Genomic DNA, 10,214 nt, shown 5'->3' with positions numbered 1-10,214 from the left:
TTTAAGATAGTACACAGGGCCCATATGTCCATACATAAATTGGAGTATATTTTTCCTAATATAAGCCTTATTTCTGACAGATATAACGCAAAAGTGGCTACTCTAACTTATATGTTTTGGTTATGTGTAAGTTTAAATAATTTTTTTGAGGGATGTGTTTGGAAAATTATCTAAAGTTACAGATATGGATATTCAACCTAATCAACTTACAGAAATTTTTGGGATTATTCCAGAGGAAACAAGCAAAGTGTCTGCTTCCGCCCAACATGTGATAGCTTTTTCAACTTTATTGGCTAGGAGAGCTATTTTGCTACACTGGAAAGAATCTAACCCGCCTACTGTTTTCGATTGGTGCTCCTCCATTATGTCATGTCTAAGCCTGGAGAAAATTAGAAGCCGGACAATTGAAACATTCTTTAATGTTGAATAAGTCTGGCGTCTCGTTGTTCATTATTTTCACATGATTTAATGTATTTTTATTTATTTACTTTTCTTTATTCTCTTTGGGGAAAATCCTAATCCATGAAGGATCGGAAATGACTGGAATGATGCGTTTTTTCTCTTTTTTTCTAATTTCATCCTCAATTGGACTGCACAATCTTTCTTTTTCTTTCCTATTTTTCTTTCTCTTTTTTGTTTCAGTTTAGTTAAAGGGGTTTTTTTCTTTATCAATTTTTTGTTATGATTGCTATGAGGAGTTATAGATTTTTGACCATTGTATATATAACAGCATAATAATTTATTTATTTGATTTTGACATTATATACTTCCAGTTTTTACTATTGCTGTTTATATCTGTTTTATATTATCTACATTTTAAACTCCTCTTCCGATTTGTATATTCTTTATTTGAAAGCCAATAAAAAAGGATCGGAAAATTGAAATGAAAAGTGCGACACACTGTTCAGGCCGTATAAACACTTTTTGCTCAGATAAAAGGTCGATTCTAGCATCTGGAAGTAAAATACAGGCGACGTTGGTAAGTGGCCTCTGGAAACATATGGCGATCAAATGGTCAAAGAGTAATGTGACGGTGAGCAATATGGAGCAGTCGGTAGCTGCATGAACCAGGACAAATGTTCTGTTGCCCACGGGGGTGACATTGCGAACGCTGTATGGAAATCAAAACAATGCATTTTCCTCAGTATAACCTCTATAATTATGTTCAACAGGTCCGCCTAGCCTTGGCAAGCAAATAGCGAGTGTTGCACGTGGAGAGGCCATACTTACTTCTCGAAAATTTCCCCGAATATCACAATGTACAGTCATTAAATAAGAGCCGTTATTGTGTGAATTTTCCTGACAGAAACCCCCTAGGGAACTTCAAAAAAGGGTTGAATACGCAGTTACATTTTTCTAATGATCCAACCTCCCGAACGCTCAGAACCCAGAAATGCAGAGATTAAATGGAAGTGCAAGAACATCCTCCTGTTTCTATTAGTTCTAAATATTGAAATTTGAATTTATTCACTAAATTCCGGCGATTGAAGCAATAAAACTGGCAGCATTTAACCTGTAATGTCCTATCTGATGTCTCAAATTTACCTCTTTTTCGGCTAAACCCAGCCCCACAAATAAATCGCTCACTTTCATGAAGTTACTGATAAGTTAACCTTGTCATAACAGAAAATAGCTAGTGAGTTGCTTGTGAACCATCTCCATTGCTCGTAACAAATATATATATATATATTAGTGAGAGGACAGGCATCGTGTAGAATGATACGGCTATTATGAGCGCAGCACAGCACAATTTCATATTCCTAGACTCCAAACACATGCCTAACGAAGAATATGAAGTTTCCCTTTGTTACCCCTTGCTGCATCTTCCTGCCAACCGTTTAGTTTCCAGCAGACCTCATGCCCTATTGTAATCCAATGAAGTAATAGCTCTCAAAATTCGTGTAAAACTCCGCTATTTGCGTTCGTTTCCCGTCGTGCATGACACAAAACCAGGATGTAGGGGAGTGAGAAGTGGAATCAGTGTACTTACCAGAGCTTCTTAGGTACATAAAAGTAGGACATTACAGATAGTAATTGATGGATTTATTGTATAACTGCAGAAATAATTATCATTAATCGGGCGGTCCAAATGGATACATTGCCGCTGGAGTCCGGAGTCAGATCCGTCAGACGTTTTAAGTCATTGCACAGTTATCAGTATATACCTGGATTTTTAACATGCATGTACACACCATTCACAAATTCTGATTTTATATCCCTCTGACACTCACTAATATCACGGGAAAATGTAATCGTATATTTCTGACCTTAGATGTTATGCCCTTCAATATCCGGCCTTTTGAACAATGCTACGCGATTCCCAGCATGGTGCGAGTTACAACCCATCTGCCGGGCAAAGCTTTTCACTTAACTTTCCTAATTGCTCGGGAAGTATCCGAGCGTCATCTTCCCTACAAAAATTAATATGTAGGCGACCGTCACCTGCAAATTTAGACATGCTTATTCCTTCATTGCGCTTAACGAACTTCAAAACAACTCTCATAGTAGCCGAAGATCGTCAAGACGTACTTACCTCGGTTCCGTCTGTATACGGAAAACGAACGCAATAATTCCGATTCTTTGAATCCCTGCAGGGCGGAAATGACCTGGAGAGCCAAAGACAACTTGGCGCCCGACAGCAGAGGCAGAATACGGTACCTGATCCACAGCTGGGTCACAATAGATGAGACGGCCAAGGACAGACAGAGGTGAAGGGTCATCATTGCTGTTGTCAAATCCAGCGGCAAAATATGAAGCAAGAAATAGGTGTTTCAACAGAAGTTCATCTACCCGATTATTCGGCGTTACATCTTCTATTGAAAAATAACGAAGAGATAGATATAGCAGAGATAGTTGGCTTTTTTATTGCAAATCGCCGAAGTCTAGTAAGCTGCACTATTTCTTATGTCTATCCCCTCTAAGGTTCATGAACCTTGTAGTCTGATTCCCGAATGGAACTTCTCCAGCTTCATCTTCACGATTCAGTTTTAAATCCAAGGTATTGGTTTTACCTCTCGAGTTAGAGAGCCACAGCGCCCCCGGCATTGCAAAAAAACGTTGATCAAAACGTGGTTGATATGAAAACGTAACACTAGCATCTTTACTTCGGAAATAAGGCGAGTTAAATCCAGCGTCATGGAACATTTAAGTTGGAAAACACAACATTAAGAATCCTTCCACACATCCACGCTTGTTTTGAAGATTCACGGCTGGTGGATCCTCCACTACGCTTCGGCAAAATGTCGGACTTGGAGCAATCTCTTGAAATGGAATGAGCTGTGGAGAGAGAAGGAGCCCATATGATGTATGCAAACTACATCCGGGGAAGTCTCCATATACGGTGTAATTTGATTTATCTCATGTAGGCAGTCTCATTATGACGGATATTGACCAGCGCAATGGCTCCGTGGCTTAACTGGTCTAAGCGTCCGTCTAGTAAACAGGAGATCCTGGGTTCAACTCCCAGCGGAGCATTTAGTTTATGGGGTGAATTGGAATGTTTCATAATAAACTGCACATTACATATTACACTGCTCCTGTAATGACAAAAAGAATGTCACAAAAAGGAACGGAACAGTAATATAGACTACATACCAAACATAGTTCTCGAAAACTTTGCAGCACTGATGTTTTCTGCCGGGAAAGAAACAAGACGACGGATCAAACTGGTGACATTTCTGAGAAGCTTGCTTCCCTTTTTATATATTTTTTTGCATTGTAGCGTTGGTTTATGGTGTCAATCGCTTGCAAAATGCGGCCGTGTCCTAATCGATGGTTTTACCTGGTCTTAATGAGAATCGTCCTGTTTCAAAGTCTTTCCAACCGAATTCCGATCAGATCGCTGCATATTTCTAGAAACCGGGGAGATACCGTTCCGGAAAGTAGCGAGAATACATACAGTTGTTAAATACTCTTACACCAAAATGTTCGATAAGTAGAAGCCAGGAACTCCAAGTTTCCACTGCATCGCCCTCCCAGCTGCAGTGGTCAGCATCTCAGCAGTGTTAGCTATGACCCAGAGACCAATACTGGCTCGTCGCCACGATTATTTATGATTCCTGCATTTTATATTGCAAAACATTCCGGATTCACTTTAATACAGCAACAGAAATATGTGTACATAAGATGGCAGTGGTGGGATTGGAACCCACGTCTCCTTAGAGACTGGAACCAAAGTCCAGCGCCATAGACCGCTCGGCCACACTATCACATATTCTGGCTTACGTGGATTACGACGTGGAATCCATCACCTGGATTGTTTGAAGATGTTACTTGAGAAGTCTTTATACCGTATGCTCAGAAAGTATGCTTTGAACATTCTCCCACATACCTGTTGATACTTGAAGCATTTTCCATTTTCCAACTCTTCTAATATTTCGTTGGAGTAGACCGGAGAGAAGAGTGGGACAGTGTTTCCTTTTCAAACTCCCGGGAGTCATACAACTATATCACAGATATAGTGCAAGGGCGCTAATTATAACGAATATTGTCAGTATGTACATCAGAAATTCGAATTTAATGTTCACCGAAGGCGAGCAGTATTATCACAGTTATCTACCTATGTTGTTACATACAGTGACCATGGCAGGCCTACACCAAGACGTACAGGGATTTCATTCATATGGAGCAGTCCCAGTGTGCACTTCCCTGATCGTCTGCCGAAACTCTAATTTCCATCAACCTTGTAAGATATCATTTTCCTTTACTTAATAATTCATTTACAAACTTATAAATAATCGAGTACACTGACATCCTTCGTCGTCGACCCCTTCAGTTGTGCCGACGACGGCGGACGACGAACATTAAGTTGGGGCGCTGCCGTCATGCTCTGGAACCACAGGAGTTAAATTCACCCAACTTCACTTGCTCATCATTGAAGTTTTCCCAAAACCTACGGACACAATTTCCAGGGCCCTTTATCTCATATTCTCGATATTTATTGCTCATTTGTTTATTATTATTTTATTATTTGTTTCGTTTTGCATGTGTTACGGCCCCCACAACTGGGTGTTTAAGCAGCAGAGAAAGTAGAATTCGTTGGAGTCTGGTGGTACTATACTGAAGGTGTTTATTAATAAAAAAAAGCAAAACCATATCAATAATGCAAATGTACATATAAAACAAGGTAGCTATAGTAAACCTAAAAGTGTAGGAATAATAATAATCAATAATAAACAAGCTCTATCGATGTCTAGGGGTAAATAATTTGTCATAGAAAAGTATAAAGTTCAGTTCAGTTCATGAGTGCTGATGTAGTTATGGTTGTTGTATTGTAATCGCTGGAGAGAGAGAGAGAGAGAGAGAGAGAGAGAGATGTAACAACTACAGTCAGGCAAACCTTCCTTTGCTTTTTAATCCGTCGTATCGGTGTGACTATTCAGTTATGACCTCTCCGTCCTTCTGCAAGACCTTTCTCCTGTGGTGGACTCGTCACTCTCGCATGGGTGGACACACACACACACAAGTCCACACCGGCCCTGCTTTAACACTGTGAGCTTTACTGACCGATCTCCTGGTTCGGTCTCCGAAGCCCCCACCTTTCTGTGGGTTCCAACACTGAATCACTGTCCACTGGCGTGTCTGGAGGGTGTCTCTCCAGACCTGTCTTTTTATCTCTACTAACGGGGGCTCAGCTATCCATCGATTCTGAATGACTGTGTCCATCAAATAAGGCCACTCCTTCAGTCCACTGAGGAATCTTTATGAGCAAACTATTGTCCTTGCAGTGACACAGTAAGTAATTCAAAAAGGAGTCACAATACGGTTAATCAGCAATTTCCCCCTCTCACCTATCTGTCGCTGATGTTCTTGCTTGTTTTTCCGTCTCTCTTTCTCATGGTCAGCACAGCAACAGTAATAGTTCGTTTTTCTCAGGGGAGGATGGTTAACTCTGTACCCCATTGTCCATCAGGTCTGTTCATCACTCATAACACATGTGCGCAGTTCTTTAGACTTGTGCCCATTGAACGCGCAAGTTTGCGCGGTCCTTCATTGATTGTATTATAGTTATTATTCTTTAATTTATTTACTGAATATTCCCAGAAGAAAATCAATCTCAGGGCTATATACTTCGAACTTTGACTCGACTTTTGAAACCATGTCCTGTATTTTATAAAGACAGGCATTTTACTCTGCTCTCTCTCGTTCCTTCACCGACAAAGACGCAAAACTATCCCACTGTTTCACCTCCTGCTATGGCACCAATTCTTTAACTGCATTTCACAAGCAGTTGGACGGGAAGAATTTCAGATGACGCAGCACATTTTTCACTTCATTCCGAAAGAGCCGCGTGGCTTTTACGGACAATATGTACATTGCGAAGGCAGGAGGGATTATTTTTTCTCTTTTTATCTATTTTAATCCTGAGCTATTCGGGCAAAACATCGTGGCCTGTTTTTGGGCTTCTATTTAATGAGGTAGGCAGTCTCTAAATTGTAAAATTGTACAAAAATGGTAACTCTATTTAAACCAAGCAATGCACCATCACTGAATGCAGCCCAGAAGAGAATATTTTGGTCCAGTTTCTGGAATATCCCACGTGAAGTACAAGAGAGCGCTTTTTACACTGATCAGACTGCAGGTTGCTGACAAAGCCTATCACCGCAGTTTTCAACGTGCAATTCTTTCTACTCAGTGCTGTTCCCTCTGAGCTGCGAGATTGAGTGGCCGCGCAGTAACTGAAATGCTCCCGCGCACTTCACCTTTGTTGCCTGATCCCAGGAATAAAGACAGACGGGAAAAAAATAACCAAATGTGACAGATTTTGTTTATTATGATATATTTCATTATTCCCACTTATTAGCTGATTTTTCAGCTTTGATTCTAAATATCAACAGTATGCATATAATAAAAACGAAATAAATTAAAGTTTCACACAGGGTCCAGGCCGTATAAAAATTTCTTGCTCAGATATAAGGTTGATTGGAGTATCGAGAAGTAAAATACTGGCGTCGTTGGTAAGTGGCCTCTGGAAACATATGGCGACCAAATGGTCGAAGAGTAACGTGACGGTGATCAATATGGAGGAGTCGGTAGCTGCATGAACCAGGTCAAAGGTTCTTCTGCACACGGGGGTGACATTTCCAACGCTGCATGGAACTCAAAACAATGCATTTACCTCAGTAGAGCCAGTATCATTATGTGCAACAGGTCCGCCTAGCCTTGGCAAACAAATAGCACGTGGTACAGGTGGAGAGGCCATACTTACTTAGCGAAACTTTCTCCGAATATCACAATACACAGTCATTAAATAAGAGCCGTTATTCTATGGATTTTGCTGACAGAAAACCCGCAGTGAACTTCAAAAAAGGGCAGAATTCGCAGTTATATTTTTCTAATGATCCAATCTCCCGAACGCTCAGAACACAGAAATACAGAGATTAAAGGGAAGTGCAAGAACATCCTCCTGTTTCTATTAGATCTAAATATTGAAATTTCTATTTATTCACTAGGTTCCGGCGTGTGAAGCAATAAAACCGGAAGCATTTAACCTGGAATGTCCTATTTGATGTCTCAAATTTACCTGTTATTCGGCTAAACCCACCCCCGCAAATAAATCGCCCAATTTCATGAAGTTACTGATAGGTTAACCTTGCCATAACGGGAAATAGCTAGTGAATTTCTTGTGAACTGTTTCCATTGCTCGGAGCAAAAACAAACAAACAACTTTATTAGTGAGAGGACAGGCATCGTAGAGACTGATACGGCTATTACGGGCGCACCATAGCACAACACTTGATTTAATACTTCCTATTCCTAGACTCCAATCATATGCCTAACAAAGAATATGAAGTTTGCCTTTATTATCCCTTGCTGCACCTTCCTGCCAACCGTTTAGATTACAGGAAACCTCATTCCCTTTTGTAATCCAATGAAGTAATATCTCTCAAAATTTGTGTAAAACTCTGCCTTTTGCGTTCGCTTCCCGTCGTGCATGACAGAAACCAGGATGCAGGGGAGTGAGAAGTGGAATCAGTATACTTACCAGAGCTTCTTAGGTACATGAAAGTAGGACAACATTACAGATGGTAATTGTTGGAGTTATTGTATAACTCCAGAAATAATCATCATTAATCACGGGGTCGAAATGGATACATTGCCGCTGGAGTCCGGAGTCAGATCCGTCAGACGTTTTAAGTCATTGCACAGTTAGCAGTATATATATATATATCGATCTTTAACATGCATGAACCCACGATTCACAAATTCTGATTTTACTTCTCTCTGACACTCACTAACATCACGGGAAAATGTAATCGTATATATCTGACCTTGGATGTTATGCCCTTCAATGTCCAGCCTTTTGAACAATGCTACGCGATTTCCAGCATGGTGCGAGTAATAAAACATCAGCCGGGCAAAGCTTTTCACATAACTTTCCTATTTGCTCGTGAAGTATCCGAGCGTCATCTTCCCTGCAAAAATTAAAATGTAGCCTACCGTCATCTGCAAATTTAGACATGCTTATTCCTTCATTGTGCTTAACGAACTTCAAAACAATTGTCATAGTAGCCGAAGATCGTCAAGACTTACTTACCACGGTTCCGTCTGTATACGGAAAACGTAGTCAATAATTCCGTTTCAATGAACCCCTGTAGGGCGGAGAAGACCTGGAGAGCCAAAGTCAATTTGGCGCCGGACAGCAGAGGCAAAATATGGTACCTGATCCACACCTGGGTCACAATAGAGGAGACGGCCAAGGACAGACTGAGATGAAGGATCTTCATTGCTGTTGTCAACGCCAGCGGCATAATGTGAAGTAAGAAATAGGTGTTTCAACAGAAGTCGTTACACCCAATTATTCGGCTTTACATCCTCTGTTGAAAAATAACGAAGAGATAGCAGAGATAGTTGGCTTTTTTATTCCAAGTCGCCGAATTCTTGTTTGCTGCATTATTACTTATGTCTATCCCTTCTAAGGTTCATGAGCCTTGAAGTCTGATTCTCTAATGGAACTTCTCCAGCTTCATCTTCACGATTCAGTTTTAAATCCAAGGTATTGGTTTTACCTCTCGAGGTAGAGAGCCACAGCGCCCGCGGCATTGCATAAAAATCACCTAAAACGTTGATCAAAACGTGGTTAATCTGAAAACGTAACACTTGCATCTTTAGACGGAAAGAAGGCGAGGCAAATCCAGCGTCATTGCACATTTAAGTTGGAAAACACAACATTAAGAATCCTTCCACACCTCCACGCTTGTTTTGAAGATTCACGTCTGGTGGATCCTCCACTACGCTTCGGCAAAATGTCGGACTTGGAGCAATCTCTTGAAATGGAATGAGCTGTGGAGAGAGAAGGAGCCCAGATGATACATGAAAGCCACTTCGTGGAAAGTATCCAAATACGGTGTAATTTGATTTATCTCATGTAGGTAGTCTCATTATGACGGATATTGAACAGCGCAAGGGCTCCGTGGCTTAACTGGTCAAAGCGTCTGTCTAGTAAACAGGAGATCTTGGGTTCAACTCCCAGCGGAGCCGTTAGTTTATGGGCTGAATTAGAATGTTTCATAATAAACTGCACATTGCATATTACACTGCTCCTGTAATGACAAAAAGAATGTCACAAAAAGGAACGGAACAATAACATAGTCTACATACTAAACATAGTTCTCGAAAACTTTGCAGCACTGATTTTTTCTGCCGGGAAAGAAACAGGACGACGGATCAAACTGGTGACATTTCTGAGAAGCTTGCTTACCTTTTAATATATTTTTTTGCAGTGTAGCTTTGGTTTATGGTGTCAATCGCTTGCAAAATGCGGCCGTGTCCTAATCTATGGTTTTACCTGGTCTTAATGAGAATCGTCCCGTTTCAAAGTCTTTCCAACCGAATTCCGATCAGTTCGCTGCATATTTCAAGACACCGGGGAGATGCCGTTACGGAAAGGAGCGAGAATAAATACAGTTGTTAAATACTTTTACACCCACAATGTTCGATAAGTAGAGGCCAGGAACTCCAAGTTTCCACTGCATCGCCCGCCCAGCTGCAGTGTTCAGCATCTCCGCTGTTTAGCTATGACCCAGAGACCAATACTGGTTCGTCGCCACGATTATTTATGATTCCTGCATTTTATATTGCAAAACATTCCGGATTCACTTTAATACAGCAACAGAAATATGTGTACGTGAGATGGCAGTGGTGGGATTGGAACCCACGCCTCTTTAGAGACTGGAATCTAAGTCCAGCGCCATTGACCGCTCGGCCACACTATC

The 10,214-nt window shown here is 40.9% G+C and overlaps 2 non-coding genes across 2 annotated transcripts; one reads left to right on the top strand and one right to left on the bottom strand.

The window, feature by feature from the left end:
* The first annotated feature begins 9,406 nt into the window (after positions 1-9,406).
* Positions 9,407-9,480, top strand: trnat-agu (transfer RNA threonine (anticodon AGU)). The gene has a single exon. It is a non-coding gene; the product is annotated as a tRNA-Thr (tRNA).
* A 652-nt stretch (positions 9,481-10,132) lies between these two features.
* trnal-uag (transfer RNA leucine (anticodon UAG)) lies at positions 10,133-10,214 on the bottom strand. The gene has a single exon. It is a non-coding gene; the product is annotated as a tRNA-Leu (tRNA).

The sequence above is a fragment of the Hypanus sabinus genome, chromosome 6, assembly GCF_030144855.1.
Source record: "Hypanus sabinus isolate sHypSab1 chromosome 6, sHypSab1.hap1, whole genome shotgun sequence".
Taxonomy (NCBI): domain Eukaryota; kingdom Metazoa; phylum Chordata; class Chondrichthyes; order Myliobatiformes; family Dasyatidae; genus Hypanus; species Hypanus sabinus.
The sequence above is the reverse complement of the archived record's forward strand: the minus strand, read 5'-3'. Positions and strand labels throughout refer to the sequence as shown.